Source organism: Hyaena hyaena, unplaced genomic scaffold (assembly GCF_003009895.1).
Source record: "Hyaena hyaena isolate Hyena2069 unplaced genomic scaffold, ASM300989v1 scaffold_74, whole genome shotgun sequence".
Lineage (NCBI taxonomy): Eukaryota > Metazoa > Chordata > Mammalia > Carnivora > Hyaenidae > Hyaena > Hyaena hyaena.
The window spans coordinates 1,839,376-1,857,246 of record NW_024080706.1 but is presented as its reverse complement, the minus strand read 5'-3'; positions in this window follow the sequence as shown (position 1 = coordinate 1,857,246).

Sequence of the window (17,871 nt, the reverse complement as noted above, 5' to 3'; positions counted from 1 at the left end):
GTGCCATTCTTCATTTGTTAATTGCATATTTAAGGTTACTTTACAATGCGTCAGCCAAACTGTGCTAGTCCAGCCAGGGAGAGAGACAAATAAGTCATTACAATGCAGTGTGGCAAGTACTTGAGAGATGAAGGCTCAGGAAGAATGGAGGGGGGGTGACAACTCAGTGGGGGAGGGATGGTGGCAAGGGGAGCCTATCTGGAACACTCCCCAGAGGAAGCTATCTTTGGGCTGAAGTCTGAAGCTCATGGAGAAGTTAGCCAGTGGGATGCACAGTATGGTACAGCATCTGGAATAGATTGGGGAGGGAGAGGGAAGACTGATAGGGAGAGAGAAGGGGAGGTTGGTTTGCCTGTTGAGGGTACTGAATGGAGTCAATGTGCAGAATGCCAGGTGAGAATACGTGGCGATGTGGCTGACAACGCAAGTAGTTGCCAGATCACAAGAGGCCTTGTGAATTAGGTAAGGGAGGCTGGACTTCATTCCAAAGGGCACGGGACCCACTGAAGCATGTTAAACAAGCAGATGCACATTATAGAAAGGCCTCTGAGATCTCTGCTCCTACTTGTGGCTCTTGAGGACAGATCCCTAAGGGCCTCTTGAGCAGAAGTTCATGGGCCATACCTAGGAGGGGAGTGCCCCACTGCCGCACTGGGCTTTAGGCTTGCCTCACATCCAGCAAAGAGCAAGATGGCAATAGATGACTCATCCCCAAACAACCGAGTGGTCCTGGGAAGGAGGTACCTGTTAGGGTCTCGCTTACCTGGTTTGCTGATGAACTACACATGTAATTACTAAACAGGATGCCAAGCCTCCTGTCCTTCTCAAACCTTTTTAGTCTCTCATCTCCATCATACCCTTCCCGTCCCCTGTCCTCTCTGTTCTTCCCTGGTCCCCCCTCAGCTTTATTAGCAATGCCCAGGTATTCTGGGTTTCACCTCATGTCAGAGAAGATCTGAGGCCAGCATCATCTGATCTGGACCATGGAAGGGATATTGCAGGTATCAGCTGGGAATGTGCCCAGAAGGTGAACACCCTGAGATTTTCGTCCTGGCTCTCCCAACCACCACCAGCCGTTTGCTTTTCTTCTAAAAGCCTTGTCTGTAAAATGGGGATAATCTCCTGGGGACGGTGTGAGACTTAAGTGAAGTTTTATTTGTGCAAGTGCTTGGTAAACTGCAAAGCACTGAGTATGTGTTCTGGGTGATCATGCACTGCTTTGGTAGAAGATTCTACCAGATGTACGACAGGGTAAAAATTGAGATCCATTGTGTTGGGATATTTTTGTCATACAGACATAAATACAGGTAAATATACACCTGTCACAAAATGAAAACAAAGAAGAATGTGAACTTCTCCTCAGTCCTACCCACTTCCCCTTCTGGCAGCAACTATTTCTGTTTGTTACATATTCCCCCACACATCAAATACATATGCTTAAATAAGAATGCAATCATATTATAAGCCTTATTCTTAAGCTTGTTTTTTCACTGTTTCATGTCATCACACATAGCTCTGTCTTTATTTCCTGGCGTAAATGGATGATACTTTATTTAAATATCTTCCTACTGATGAACACTAATGCTATTTTCAATTTTTTATCATATATTTCTGTGGTCTTTTGTATATATCTCTACAGAAGAAATTCTGAGTAATGGGGTTGCTGAGGATGTAAGCATTACAATTTTGATAGATGCCTCCAAATTGCCCTCCATAAAGACTGCACAAAAATACCCTTCCACAAAGAGTGTTCCTGCCTCCCCATGCCCGAATCAACGATGGGTCTTACCAGCTCTGTTGGGCTTTAAATCTAGGAAACCCTCCTCCTCGTTACACTAGTCATGTGGGCCACTGGCCAGCCATATTCCACTGCTCCTCTGACAAGCAGAGTGCTATATGATAGCTGTGGGCAGGAGCCATCTGAGAAATGGCTACCAAGTAAAATGGTAGGAACCAGGCCTGAGGATACCTGGAGAGCTTAATTTTTGGGTTAAGTAGAGTATCTACATTTCCAAACATAAAGTCTAGAAGCAGTAGAGTAAACTACTTTAAGTATATAGTAATATATTACTATGGTTATGGTTTTTTTTATTATAGAAAGTTCTGACTCACAGGCCTTAGTTGTGCTTGAATGGAGAGTAATTAGAAGAAGAAGATGTGAAGAGATTGAGGTGTTAATTTTGAAAAGTGTGACTTTGTCAAGCCATGCTAGTCACATATCCTGGTCACATCTAGGCCTTGGGTGTCACAAAATGCAAAACACCAAGTAACCAAATAGTATTTCCATGGAAAGAGCCCTTGACCTCTGGTGCTGTGTGCAGGTGGGAAACTGAGCACTCACAGAAAGAGGAGGGGGCTGAGAGTGGGGAGGGAGGGAGGGGGCATCTTTAGCCTGTGGTACCTGAAACAATGGGCCGTTGGAAATTTCCAGGACTGGGTTACCGACAATACAGGCCCCACTGCTGGCATGTCTCAGGAACCCAAGACCAGGTTGATCCCCAATTCCACTGGCTCTGTTTTAAAACTCCCATAAGCAGGGGCAGAGAGTCAAGCCCAGGGGAATAGGGTAGATGGTGATCAGTGGAAGTTGTGTAAGACAGATGGCTAGTACCAGGGAACAAGGAGGCAGAATTCAACATTGTAAGAATAGTGCATAAAATAACTGGCAAAAGTAGCCTTTTACGTGTGTTATCCAACTTAATCCCCTTCATTACCCAACACTGTTAGTACTCTTCTAGTCTGCACTTAACAAATGAGGGAGGGGAAGCTCGGAGAAGCAAGAAGCAGATATGATGGAACACAGACTTATGTCTCAGCGACTTAAACCAGAATGCTGAGTAGAACCTCTATTCCAGCATGGCAGGGCTCACCTTGCGGGTGGAGGATGCTGTCATGGGTTGCTGGATATGATGGCAGCTGGTTTTCATTTTCAGTCTTAAAAAACGATCTATTTCTGCTCCATTGTAGGACAGCACAAAGAACCACAAGTTCTGTTTTTCAAACACATGGCCGATTTTTGTACATTTGACATTCTATCACACTCCCAACAGTGTGATCCCAGCCCTCCTCCCACCTTTTTTGAGAATATTGGATTAATGGGGGCGGGGAGTTAGCATTGGGGTCTTTGGCATGGACTTCTGGAGGGAAGAGAGGTAAGAAGTTTGTGTGGTGTGCTAGTCGGGATGGGGGAGGTTTTTACTTTTAAAGTTCTAATTGGGTCCTCAGTGGGCTGGTGGCACATCTAGAACTCCAAGTCTTTTTTTTTTTTTTTAAGTTTATTTATTTATTTTGAGAGAGAGAGAGAGAGAGAGGGAGAGAGAGAGCATGCATACATGTGCACACAAACAGGGGAGGGGCAGAGAGAGAGAAGGAGAGAATCCCAAGCAGGCTCTGCACTGTTAGCATAGATCCCGATTCCGGGCTCAATCTTGAGAACTGTGTGATCATGACCTGAGCTGAAATCAAGAGTCGGGCACTTAACCAACTGAGCCACCCAGGAGCCCCAGACCTCCAAGCCTTTGAGGTTACAATCCATTGCTCTATAAATTAGTCAGCCCTTGACTTTCATGTTGTCTCTCCATACTGTAATTATCTCAGCCACAGGTTACTGCCTGGCCTTGTTCAGCAGTGAGGTGCTCTTTCCTTAGTACCTTGGGATTCCTGTCACTCTCGGGCTCAAGTGTGCTTATCAGGAGTGGGGGACCCCTCGCTAGTGGGGGCAATGCAGTTAGGAGAAGAGGAGGTGCTTCATGGAAATGGGCTCCCACAGTGAGGGTCCTTCTACTCGAGGGAATGCCTCTTCTTTCCAGGCGCATGTCAGGAGCGGTGGCTGAGAATGGTGGGAAGGAGGACACGACCACAGGGGTCCTGTGAGTTGGGCACATTCCATGTGTCATCTCATGGGAAGCTGTGCAGTACACACTGCAGGAGACAGTATATAGGGGTGAGGAGGTAAAGTGTGTGTGGGGGGGTAAGGTTCTTGGACATCCTGGGTTTCAGACTCTGTCACTTACTAGCTGTATGACTTCAGACAAATTTCCTAAGTTCTCTGAGCCTCAGTTTCCTCAGCTGAGGATTAAAATAGTGACCTCATCGGGATGCCTAGGTGGCTGAGTAAATTGAATGTTCAATTCTTGATTGTTGGCTCGGGTCATGATCCTAGCGTTGTGGGATCAAGCCCTGAGTTCGGCTCCAAGCTGGGCATGGAACCTGCTTAAGATTCTCTCTCTCCCCCTCTGTTCCCTTCCACCACTCACATACTCTATCTCTCTCAAAAAAGAAGAACAGTGATTGCATCGAAGGGTTTTGGGGAGGAGTTGCTGCAAAGATTCAAGTATCATGCTTAGCTTAGTGTGGGTATTCCATGAGGGGTGATGCTTCGGCTAATGATCCTGAGACGAAATTCACACCCATTTTAAAGATGGGAGAACTGAGCCTCAGGTTGTCCCAAGTGGCATAGCTAGTAAGTGGTAGAGTTGGGATGAAAATTGTCTAAGTCAGGAACCCTTGCCTCTGCAATGGACAGCCTGCAGTAATGGGTCTGTGTACTGAGGACTGAAAAACAATCCATCTGAACTACAGTGGTTCGTTGGCGTGGGTTGGTTTTATGTCTTCTCCTCAGTCTGAAGCTGGGAGCAATGTAATGAGATTATGTAAATATCTATTTGGAGTTTTGGGAAACCCAGCAGGGTTTAGGGTGAGCCATACCCCAGCAAGCAAGGGTTCACATGCTAATTCCCCTTCTCTCCAAGGCTGATCAGATAGCTCAGTGCCCAGTCAAATGCCAGTTTCCTTCTATGTGTGGGTGGACAGAACAGCAGTCAGCAGTCAGCTCCTGCTGAGGCACCAGGACAGGATGCTTCCTACACAGGGGTAGGTAGGTGGTGGTTAGGGATCTAGGTTCTGAGGTCAGGCAGGCTTGGTTTTTGTCTGTCCTTTCTAGAAGTGTGACCTTGGGCCAGTTACTAAATACCTCTCACCTCCAGTTTCCTCATCCTTAACATAGAGGATTCCAAGGAGGGGCTGTGTGAGGATTAAGTGAGAAATTGCATGTAAATAAAGTGCTTAGCATCTGGCACTTAATAAGTGCTTAATAAAAAGAACAAGGCAGAGCTGAGTGGATGCTGAGCTGGTTTACAGTGCTTTGCTAGCAAGTCTCTTGTTTCCTGCCCATTCAGAGACCCTGGTGAGACTGTGTGTTTTGGCCACAAGATTCTTGGCACATCAATCTCCACAAGAGATCCACTCAGCAGCTATCAACCAGCTCATAGGTCCTTTGGCCTCCCTGCAGCAACCCCTTTTTACTCTGCCATCTCCAAAGGTACTAACAGCAACCATTTATGGTCCACTGGTGGCCCCTTAGACCTCTTACATTACCTCTTCAATCCCTGCCTCAGCCCTGGGGGATAGCATCATCTCCATTTGCAGATGAGAACATAGGAACTCAGAGATGGTGGTAACTACGCAAGGACACACAGCTGTTAGACAAGAACAGATTGGAGCACAATCTTTGTCACATTCAGGAAGATTGACCAACCTTCCTGAGTTGCTTGGGATCATGGGGTTTCAGTGCTCACCCTGGGGAAGTCTGGGATGAGTTGGTTAGTCTAGCTGCAGGCTGCCTGCCAAGGCTTGGCAGTGGCTCTGGGAAAGAGACAGGGGTGAGAGAGAGGAGAAGAGAGAGATGCAGGGAGAGAAGGGCAGGAGGAACTCTGCACTGTTTCTGGAAAGATGTCGGGGCTTCTCCTGTTCCTGAGAGTATTCTCTGGGGTCCGTCCTGCTCTCCAGCAATTGCTACTGAACTTTGCATAGCGGGGCTCAGTAGCTTCTGGGGATTTGATTTCCATTGGGAACCAGAGTTGTCTGTGTCCAGAGGAGTCCATTTCTGAGGCTTGAGGAGAGAAGTCGTGATGGCAGAAGGAGCCCCCAGGAGTCGCGTACTTGACCTCAGGCTCCTGCCTGCCATGCACAACTAACTGCCTGATAGGGTCATCAGTTCAACTATCTTGTGTGTATCCCATGTGATGCTGGGAGGACCTTAGGAGATACACAGAGGTAACAGTTTCGAAACCACCAGTTATACAGGGTGTGTGGGTTAGACCACTGCTTCTAGATACCTGAGATCTGGGGTTTTAACATCCGGGAACTGCCAATTCAATGCCCTGCTCTTTGAGAGGGAGTCATGTCAGGCCCTTTCTGGGGATAGGTTAATGAAGACACTGTCTGCCTGGGTTCCTCAGGCTGGTGTGGAAAGGGAAAAGCAGTACCCCAAAGTGGTCCCACATGGCAGAACAAGAAACATGCTGACATCTTGCTTCATTAGCATCTACATTGTGATGACAGGAATTTTGTCTTTTTTCCCCCTCTTATGACTGAATCCCCATTGCCTAGCACAGAGCTTGATACATGGGAGAAGCTCAATGTCGACTATCGAATGGTTCCCAGTATAGCTGGTCTTCAGTGTGTTGTGGGCTTACATCCCATTGCAAATTGAAAATGTTGCTAAGTCAATAATGCAACATTATTGTTGCTAAGTCAACATTATTAATGCTAAGCCTGACTTACCAAACATCCTAGCTTAGCCTAGCCCACCTTACAGGCTCTCAGAACACTTATATTAGTCCACAGTTGGACAATATCATCTAACACAAGTCTATTTTATAATAAAGTGTGGAGTATTTCATGTAATTTATCGACTACTGTACTGAAAGTGGCAAACGGTATGGCTGTGTGCGTGCAGAAGCGTTGTGAGTGTATGGCTTGTTGACCCTTGTGATCATGTGGCTGATGGGGAGTTGTGGCTACCCTGCCCAGCATCACCAGAGAAGGTGGCACCCCATATCACTAGCCCAGGAGGAGACCTGAATTCAGAATTTGAAGGATGTATGGTTTCTACTGAATGTGTGCCACTTTTGCACCACCATAAAGTTGAAAAATCATTAGGTGGAACCATGATAAGTTGGGAACCATCTGTACAAACTGTTCCAGGAGATTCAAATTCTGATGGAGCCGTTGTTGATGACTGAATGGAGAAAATGGGTTACGTTCCACTGGGTAAAGATAGGAAAGGATGGTCCGAGTACTGGGGCAAGTGGTAAGCTGGGAAGCACGTGATACATGTGTATGGATGTCAGGTGAGTCCACCTTGTCTGGGACACACCCCATGAGGTATGGCTGGGGACCAGGGGACTTAAAGCATGGGTGGAGATCAAGGAGAGCTGGTAAGTGGCCTGCCCTCAAGGAGTTAGGACTATCTATCTTTAAGCCATTGTTTCTCAAACTGTAATTGTTCACATGTCTTGAACACTATTTTTGCCATGTCTGAGTACCCATCTATTTATTCACTTAATAATTTCCACATTGACTTACATCAACTCTCTTTTATACTTTGCTAAGTTTGTTTTTAATCAAGAACATGTAATCATTAAAATAAAAATGATTAGGGCCACCTGGTGGCTCAGTTGGTTGAGCATCCAACTCTTGATTTTGGCTCAGGTCATGATCCCAGGGTTGTGCTTAGGATTCTCTCTCTGTCTCTCTCTGTCCCTCTGCCCTTCTCCCCCATTCACATACTCTCTCCATTTCTTTAAAGTAAATAAATAAATTTTAAAAGTAATAAATAAATAAAATTATTATTTGCACTTACAGTCATCTTGCTTTCTACCCTCCATAGGTATACTTCTCTCTAAGGAACCCCTCTAGAGAGTGGAGAAATGGCAAAGATTTTTGAATGTGGAAACGATCTAGTGGCTTTCTGAGAAGGCTGCAAACATAAAGAATGGGAGTGTGTGTATAAAATTCTGGTACAGTTGTGACTGAAATGGTAAGAAATAGTACCAGGTGAGTTTCTGGGGAATTTCACAGTCTCTCTATGGGCACTAGGATAAAACACGCAGGAACTACTCTCTGTCTCTTTCTCACATCTCCTTTTTTCCTAGCAACTCAGCCCTTCTGCCTAATGCTCGCTGCTAACAGCTTAGAGGGATGGAGAAGGACCACAGTTAGAGGAGTGAATGGTCCACTCTAAATGAGGCCACGTGATCCATGGTGGGTCTGGATACCTCTTGATTATATTCACAGTGTTGTGGCTTCCTAGACCTGTCTTAGCAAAGAATGTTACCCCTAGCCAAGGTTTAAGTTCACAGAGCATTGACCCATCCCCTAACAGGCTTATTTTCTCTAGCTGTGCATTCAGCTTCCAAGTTAAGGTGACCTGCCAAGCTGGAAAGAAAATGGATCAGCAAAAATTAGACATTTGCCAAGGGTACCCCTCCTCCACCACAACCACACACAATTGTGAGATCTAGGGTTGGACTCCCTGAGGCTTTCTGCTCTAGTGGCTTTGGCAACTCAGAGAAGCACAGACTGGTGAGTTACAGGACTATGGACCTTGGGAAGACTTTGAAGTCTTTTGGAAAAAGGTCATCAATACCAACCTTTGCTGTTGATGGAGAATGTCTCCAGCAAGACGACTATGACTTTCTCACACAGTCGTCTTGTCAGAGGTGGCTCCTGTCCTTTGCTCTCCATAGCCCCCCCCTTTTTTTTTTTTAGCATAACAGACCTCAGTGGCCTCCACGTTTTCCACTGTAAGGAAGTGGGTAGACTGTGGCTGGTCCCTTTCACAGCAGGGCTGTCCTCCCCAACAGAGAAGTTTTCAGATGAACCGACAGTGCAGATTTTTGGTTCAGTGTGCAAAGGAGTTCCTTATTTCAGTTTTACTATACACCCACCTACATAATATTTTTTGGTTCTCAGAATTTCAGAGCCATTAACCTCCAACCTTAAATCAGGATTCTCATAAAACTTTCCTGGGGCACCGTCATAAAAGAAACTAGGTCTCAAAATATGACTGTTTGGTATACTGTCCTTGTCCAGGAAGACAGATTGACTAATTTCAAACCATGAACTCACATGTAGTTGCTAAGAATGGAAGTGGGGGAGAAATAGGGGAGAAAAATCATACACATGCCATGATACACAAGGGAAAATTTCATCTGGATTTCCCCCAAATATGGAATTATTCAGAAATAATTCCAAGGGCTTCTCTCTTGACATTCCACCATGGTGCAGGTGCACATGTTTTGAATGGACTGAATGGATAATTTATTTATGCAAATATGGGTTTTTTGCACAGCTCCGATGGATGTGCTTGTTAACTCTTGGATATTGTTTCTAGGGGGTGTCTAGATATGTTCTTTCCAGAGGTGTGAGCAGATCCAGAATCCTTAATTTCTACCTGGAATACATTTAGGGGCAGAATCTGGTTGACTAGCGTTTCATGTTACCTTGAGACACTCTCAATTGTTTATGAAGAATGGGTATGAAATAAACTAGAAATTGATGGCAGTTTGTGCCCTCACCTAGATTCCACTTGATCTTCACATTCAGTGCCTTCATCATCACACTGGCTTTTTGATCTATCCCTCTATCATTTCTGGATCCAGATGCCTATGGTCCTCTTTCTGTGGTATGCAGCCTGCCCAGTGCTATTAAGTCTGGTGGGAGGCAGAGTGACCTTTCTGTCAAAAGAATCTCATGATTTCCCGGGCAAGACCAAGTCACAACCTTTCCAATGGGCTTCCCCTCAACTCATATTCTGACCATTTAGCTTTTTAAGTATTTGACATTGAATGGCAGGGGCAGAAAATTGTCATATTAAGATCCAGACCTGTCTTCCTATTTTATACTTCTTTCATTTCAACTTTAGCATCCGTTCTTCCAAGAAACAGCCACATTCCTAACTACCTTCCAGAAAGGAGCACAGTTTTCCATGTCTAAGTAAGATATCATAGTCCAAATTTCAACAAGCTGTTAAGCTCTTTTTTGGTAGAGGGTTGTGGTTGAGAGATCTTGTTTTGGGATGACACTGACTTTGGCCTGAGCTGCCATCAATGGCTTTACTGTGTGACCTTGGTCAAATTATTTCTCGGGCTTATGGGGCTTAGTTTTCCTAATCTGTAAAATAAGAATAGTAATAGCCCCTTTCTGATGGAATTTTATGAGGATTAAATGAGAAGTTGCAAATTAAACTCTTAGTCTAGTGACTAGGATAAGACATGGCTGAAACTTGGTAAAGGTGAGTAGTCATTATTACTCTCTGTTTTTCCTAAGACTTTTCCAGTTTCACTCCCTTCTCTTTTGTCTTTTGAAACATAGAGAGTTTGTTTTCTGACCACTGTGTATGACCTCATGTGTCACTAAGGGGATTGCTTAAGATTCAATGTACTTAGAAGAGATAGTAACCATGTCCTGAGAGCCTGCCATGTACCAGGCACTTTGCTAATGCCTTATACAGTTTCTCACTTAGCCTCCTGCAGCTCACTGAGAAGTCAGTATTCCCAATAAACAGATGGGGAAACTGAGGCCAAAACTTTAACTAGATGTGGTAAGGTTGTCCTGGCTCTCTCTATCACACCAGGCTGCTCTCGAGAAAGCTGAGTGATCTTGTTTTTCTAGGGTAAGAGAATAGGTTCTGGGCACTCCTAGTATTCCAAAGCCATGGGCTTTCCCAAATAATTAGGCATCTGGGTGGTGATTTTACACATTTTCTTCTTGGTTCTGAGAGTTTGCTGTCTCTCGTGGTTCCTGGATGAAAGAGACCAGGCACGGAGACCTTTGCCAAGGTTGGCTCCATTAAACTGTCCTTTAAATGGTAGAAACCCAGTCCTCTGGTTTATCATCAGTAGTATAATATGGGAGCCTACAAAATATAAACAGATCATGATGAATGAAGAACTGATTATTACCTCTGCTATCACCCACCCCTGGAGGTGCCAGTTTGGTAGGTGTGGGGAGGAACTGCTGATTTGTGAGGGTGGTTCTGATGCTCCCTTGCCTTAGAGCAAGGAGCAGAGTTGGAAGGATGATCTAGCCAAGAGATCAGTGAGCCTGTGGGGTGGACATTGGGAAGGGCAACAGATTAGAAGAGGTGCCAGCTGTGTCACCCTCAATCCACACACAGCAGTGTCTCTTTATTCTGTTTTCTATTTGGGGGCTCCATGGGAGTGGAAAAAGTTATTATGTTAAAATAATATGTAAAAACACCTGCTATAATTATAAGAAACCTCTCCAGACAAAAAAGAAGAAAATACTGGCTGCAAGAATGTTTCCTGGAAGTGGCCAACTTTTGCCTGCTCTTCCTTCCTGCTCTGAGATTGAGAAATGTGCCTTCTTGAAGACCCTGACGGGAGGACTCTTTAGATACTAAATCAGTTTGGCTCAAGAACCAAAGTGCTTATCTCCACAGTAAAGTTGGCACTGAGTGTAGAGCAACTTGTGAGGAAAGATAAGGCATGATAAGCATGATACAGTGAAGAAACAGAGCAGGGTGATTTAAGTTAGGCAAGAATGACTGTTTTGAGATTGATCAAATATGAAAGAAGAGTTCTGAAAACTCATTGTAGGTGCATAGCTAAGACTGGTGACATATTCCGATGCCCAAGGGGTATCTGTGTGTGTGCATGTGTGCATGCATATATGTAGTGGGTCCTTCTTTCCAGAAATGGGGAGCCACCCTCCCCCACTGCAGCACGGGAGTTGTCCTCCACTTCAGAAGTTCAATGGTATGTGCCATTGGTGTAGGAATGGCTCAGCATGTAGGCAGAAATGTGATTGCAAAGGGCATGATCAGAGGTGCCATGCAAATCTGTTAGGACAGCTGTCAGTGTCACACTTCCCAGATGGAACTCAGAAGCCACTGTCAAAGCCCAGAAAGCTTCTCCTCAGGAAATTTGAAGAGCCCCAGGAATCTAATCTAAGTCAAAAAGTAAGGATTTTGGAAACGTGGCTTTTAGAGGGGAGTGGGGTAAGAGGGAAGATGATATTTATTAATCCTAGTTCCTTATTTGACACTAGCCAAGGTGATTGATGGTCACGTTCTGTTCTATGGAACCTCCTCTCCACCACCAGACAGGGGTTCTCATTCCAGTCAGTCCTACAGTAATATTCTTGTGTGGCTCTTACTAAATACTTGTCAAGTTCTGCCCTGAAGGTAACTCCATGTCATCAAGAGGGGATGATAGACAGAAACATATACAAACACACACTTACTTTCAAAAATAAATATAGGGCCTCTAGTTAAAAGGTGCTGTGTAAAGTAAGCAAGCTTCCTCTTTCTTGCAAAGCAAGCACATAACTCTCATTAACCTCGTAACCACAGCCTGTGTTGGTATTAAGACTCAGACCCCTTAGGGCTTGATACTTGGCTTAGAGAGATTCTTTGTCTTGGCCTTGATTTAGGAAGTAATGTCCCTTGGGGTTCTTTGGTTGTATGTCTACGACAAGAGGCGAGTCTTCTAGGAGACAACCCAACTGAACTCGGGGTCGCTGGGCTACCGCACTCAATGTGGTCTGGTCTACTCTTCCCCTTTACCTCTGTGGGAACCAGCATTGGGACTTGACTCAAGTGTTTTTGTGCATATCTGGGACAGGGATAGGGCCTTGGCCTGCAGGGAAGACCAGGAAGAGTAATTGGGTTTGTAGGGCTGGTACCTGTTTCCAGAATTATCTTGATCTTGACCTCAGGGCAACCTGTGTTGCCTCTCTCTGTCTTGTGTGAGAGAAACACTCTGTAAAATCCAGGCAAGCAGCTCTCTCTCATTACTTCATTCACATCCCCGTGTCTTCATCACAGGGGGCAGGGGGAGTCCTGGGAACACAGAATGAATGAATCTGTGCTAGGGTTGAAGGTATGACACGATGGTGAGACTCTTGGCTGATTCCCCCTCAAAAAGGTTATGAGTTTTAGGAAACAAATGGTGTATCCGTATAAAAGCTCTGGTGCACTTGATCTTTTTGTGTTTACACTTTTAAATTTCTTATCCATGGTAGACATGCTTGATATATTTGAAACTCTTGAAATAGAAGGTCTCAGCATTAAACTCAATTTTTAGCATTCTCAGTTAAAAATCAGGACTTCCATCCATTTTTTTCTATCTATCTGCCTATCATCTATCTATCTATCTATCTATCTATCTATCTATCTATCTACCTACCGATCTATCTATCCATCATCTATCAGTCATCTACTCTGATGCAAGAGCTGTCTTGTTGAAGCTGACCATAGTGTGAAAGAATTTCACTATAGATTGAAGGAATTTCCTGTGGATTTAACATGCCTAAAAATCTAACTTCCTTTTTTTTTTTTTTTTTTTTGAGAGGGGAGGTGTTGTTTTTGTTTTTCTTCTAGAAGTTTCAACTAAGACCCAAGAAAAGAAAAGAACCAATACATAATAAGAACCCACTAAGTACCAGACACATTGTTAGGTACTTTATATACATAAAGACTCCACAAATGAAATAGCTTGTGAGTATGAAGTGGCATCTCTCCATCCCCTTCCACCACCATCCTGAATGACTCTTGTCAGGAATGCCTTAATGGAGCAGTCCTTTGATGTAAATAGGCAGAAGAGTGGATAAGGGAATGCCAATGTAACTGGAACTCTTCAGCTAGAAATGAAAGGGACTATGAATTCTAAGTAGTTGGGACTGGTCCAGAGAGCTTCATCACTATTGGGGTTGCTTTTAAAATGTACCCCCACCTCTTAACCACACAACCTCTACCCACCACCTACCCCACCACTGTCTCAGGTTAATCTCAGGCAAAATTGTAAAGAAGGCCAAGTTTACTTCCTGGCGTTACACTGGTACTAATAACAGCCCACAGTAACCACCTCCCTCCCCCCCTCCCCCCGCGCGTGGGGACACACACATGCACACACACGCAAATACCCTGTAGTGGGTGGTGGTGCTACTTTAGACTGCTCCTGATTCATCTCTCAAGCAAAAGGTCACCAGTCTGTTCCCTCAGGGCCCTGCTCTCAGATCTGGAGCTGATAGACTAATTGGGGCTAATGTGATAATGGGCAATAATGACATTTACTGTTTTTATCAGACATTTGCATTTTAACAGGGCCCTTGGGGAACATACAGGTTGACAAAGGGGATGGTGGCAAGTTTGGTGAAGGCTAGGAGGCAAAGGGGCTTTTCAGGGCCTGCCTACATTCACTCCCCAAACCTTCAAAACCTTTGAGACTTGCCTGAGTTCCAGCACCCTCCCCAATCCACCCCTGCTCTCTCACTGAGGTTTTCATGTATTCGAATATCTCTGCATTCATCTTACATGAACTAGGGACACAGGTAAGAAAGGAACATTACTACCACTCACTCACCATTTCACCTGAGTAGGACAACTGCCTACTTTTTGTTCTATTCAGTCTTTGCCCACATGCAGACTTTCTCTTTTATACAGGAACTTCTTGGTTTTGATCACAAAATCTTTGTTTCTTTGCCAAAACTCAATTTCCCTTTTCTTTCCCACAAAGGGGAGTTCTGATGAGTTAAAGAAATTTGCTTGGACACTTAGCTCATGCCAGGTCAGTGTCCAGGAAGGCTCAGGAGAGAAAGTTAATGGTTAGGGGACAGGATTTTTCCTTGCCAAGAGTCTTCACTCACTTGCACAGTGGAAGTACATTTGTGACTCCGTGAAGCAGGCCTTTGGCCCAGAGAGACAGGGGTTGCAAAGGCACTTGAAATCTATAGATTCTCTCTGGGATTCCACCTTTTTCTTGTCCAAACTGTGCTGTTTTATTTCCAGTTTCAGCGTCTTTGTCTTTTTCTCTCTACCTCCTCAATAGACATCTAGGGAGTGCCGATAATATAGTAAAAAAGACCGGGGCACCTCGGTGGCTCAGTCGGTTAAGTGTCTGACTTCAGCTCAGGTCATGATCTCACGGTTCATGGATTTGTGCCCCGTGTCAGGCTCTGTGCTGACAGCTAGCTCAGAGCCTGGAGCCTGTCTTTGGATTGTGTATCTCCCTCTCTCTCTGACCCTCCCCTGATAACACTGTCTCTCTCTCTCTCTCTCTCTCTCTCAACAATTAAAAAAATTTAAAAAGAAAGATCACAAACATTTAAAAAAGAAAAAAAAAAGACCATGTACACATCAAGAGGAAATGAGAAACTGGATAATCCACCAACTGGATAGTCAGCCCTTGCATTGTTGAGAGTTGACCATCCACTGGAACAACTCAGATTCGACCCTCTCTCTTAGGACTCTCCCTTCAAACTTCCCAAAGTTCTTTTCTGAGGCCAGGGGAGAGATTGGATTTCAAAGTCCATGGAAATTGCCAAGGGTCACTGTCAAAGAGGCCATCATGGCACCTGGAGATAGCTGCTTCAGAACCTTGTACCTGCACAGCCAGGGCACTGACCTTGATGCCAAAGCAGGGGGGACTAAATACAAATGAATACACAGGACGGGTGTTGAAGAGACCCCCCCAGCCCACAATACCATCATTTCCTCCAGATTCGAACTTCTGCTTAGCTTGCTTTTATGTGCACCCTTCCTGCTGGCGTTTTGGGGAGCCAGCATGGCGCTTTTCACCCGAACTAGTCTCTAAGCTGAAAAGAACAGTCGCCACCAAATCAATTCCTCATCCATTAACAGGTTGTCTCTCTGTTCTTGAGACACAGGCATAACCTGGTTAGACCTGTTTTGTTTGAACACTAACGTGTGAGTTGGCCAAATGCAAATGAGCCAATGTTTGTAATCCTTTATTTTATTTTTTTAAAGAGCCCGGCAGCCAATCAGAAGAGGGGGAAGTGACTTAGGGAATTCCCGGTTGGTGGCTTATTGCTTAACATCCTACAAAATGATTTAAAATTATTGTCATATGCATTTATCTTCACTCTGATGAGGGCTCAGACGTGATAACACCCCTGGCTCCCTATCCCCGTGGGAGCTGGCGTGAGTGCTGCACGTTGCCTCCCCTCCATTAGCCACAGCTATTGGATTTCCCACCCAGAATCTTTAGGTAAATGAGGTAAGTCTTTATTTTTAAACCTTCTTTTGAATCTGGAGTTCAAACACCTGAGTGGAAAGAGAAGCCTGCCTTAAAGCAGACAGATGAAAATAAAACACTCCCGAGGCAGCTGGCAGGAAGTGAAGCTCACCTCACCTGCGCTCACCTCACTGGGTCATGTTAGAATTTTATTTTGGAAGGCAGCCGGGCTTCTTTGGATATTATCTGTGAATTTGCTGCATTGGGTCTGGACTTCCAATCACAGTGAATTTAAAAGTCCCTTGGTTTCCCTCTGTGTGACAAAGCCATTTCCCTGGGCTGAGTTCTGAAACAAAAAGGTAGCTAGGGACAGGTGATTGACCCTGCTATAGCTCAGTGAAAAACTGGTTGGGTAAAAAGCTGGTGGGGCTCAGAGCACATATTCTCACTTTCGAGAGATGTCTTCTGTTGGTAATTTTTCTGACTCATTGGTTGTACGGAACGGCGAATTTGTCTTTAGTATGTTCTGTTGTTGGAAAGTGGCTAGAAATGGGCAATGGCGTATGTATCCACACTGGAAAAAGTGGTCGGGCAGTCTAGGTAGGCAAGGGCACTGGGGAGAAATGCACACCTAAAAATGACTCTTTCCAGTGGAAAAAAAAAATTGACAAAGAGTTTTGCCAGTTCGCAAGGGGACAGATTAACCCTTTGTTTGTGCCATAATGGGAGACCAGACAGGCAGCTGTGAGTCAGCAGCACCAAATGCCTTCCAGAACAGGGACTCTTTTAATATTGTTTGGACACCGTGGAGAAGTGTTGGCCTCAATGTGGGTAGAACTGGGAACAACGGGGAATTAATCTTGTTGGTAAATAACAACGTGGTGTCGAGAAGTAATATTTTCACCATCAGTCTTTGAGTGGATTTAGTATATTCCCAGTGTTGTGGAAGCATGTGTCTTTCAGATGAAGTGTAAGACTCTGTGTGTCTAAGTTTGCAGGTGTCTCTGCTGGTTATCCGCACTGACCTTAGTAATAGGGAGAAAGTAAGTGACTAGACTGAAAGCTTTCCGATCGATGGAAGGTCTAATTCAGAAATTGGTTCTGTAGGCAAGGGTATGAGGATGTGCTCAGATGGAGCCTTTCAATGTATAAAAGGGTAGTCAGGGATCACGACTTATTCCACCAAGGTCGAGGGAAGCACTGATTTCCAATAAGAAAGATGAAGTCATGAGGAAGCGCTTCATGGGTTAGAGACCCTACCAGAAAAAGGCTCTTAAAAGATTTCAAGGATAATTTTAATAACTGTATTTGGAGTTTGCAGAAGGCTTCGCTTGTCCTCTTTTTTGAGATCTAGAATTCTGAAACTGTGGAATAATTCATCCATTCCATGTTCTTATAACGCGAAGTTGAGTAGGGTCAGGCCTTTTCTACACCAACTGCTAATGGCTGATGTGGACAGATTTTGAAAACAATGGGAACATGAAATGAGTGTCGTTTGGAAGTCTGTGATCACATTTGGAAAAATAACAAATATAATAGAGACAATCCTTCCGCATGTTTCCAAAGTATTTTATGGAGGCATTTTGAAAGAAAGTAACGTGGATGGAGTAACTCTGCTGTAAGTTCTCTCGTGTTGCTGTTCCAAGATGGCAGCATTAGCCAGGCCCTTTCTAGGGTGACCATGGGCAGGGCGATGAATTTGATCCAGGCCTCATATATACGGAAGATCTGAAATTCAATTATATTTGTTCTTTTGTGTTAAAAAGCATCTATTTGTTAAATTCAAACAACGCTTTTTTAATTATTTTTTTTCCATTTTTTAATACATCGTGAGCTCCCCCAAATGCAAATGTCTGGAGCCTTTCTGAACCTCTGAAGAGCCCTACACTCACACTTACAGTTCCATGTTTATGCTCCCATTGATTTACCCAGATCCTCTTTCAAGATCTTTTTGACCCCTTGAGAGGCTGAGATAATACATTCAATTAACTCATTGGAAACTGGAAGGAACTCATATCAGGTCCTAGGTCTGAATATGAGTGCTCTGGGCCAAAGTTCACTTTCAGGAGGGACAATTTAGCTCTCTGGA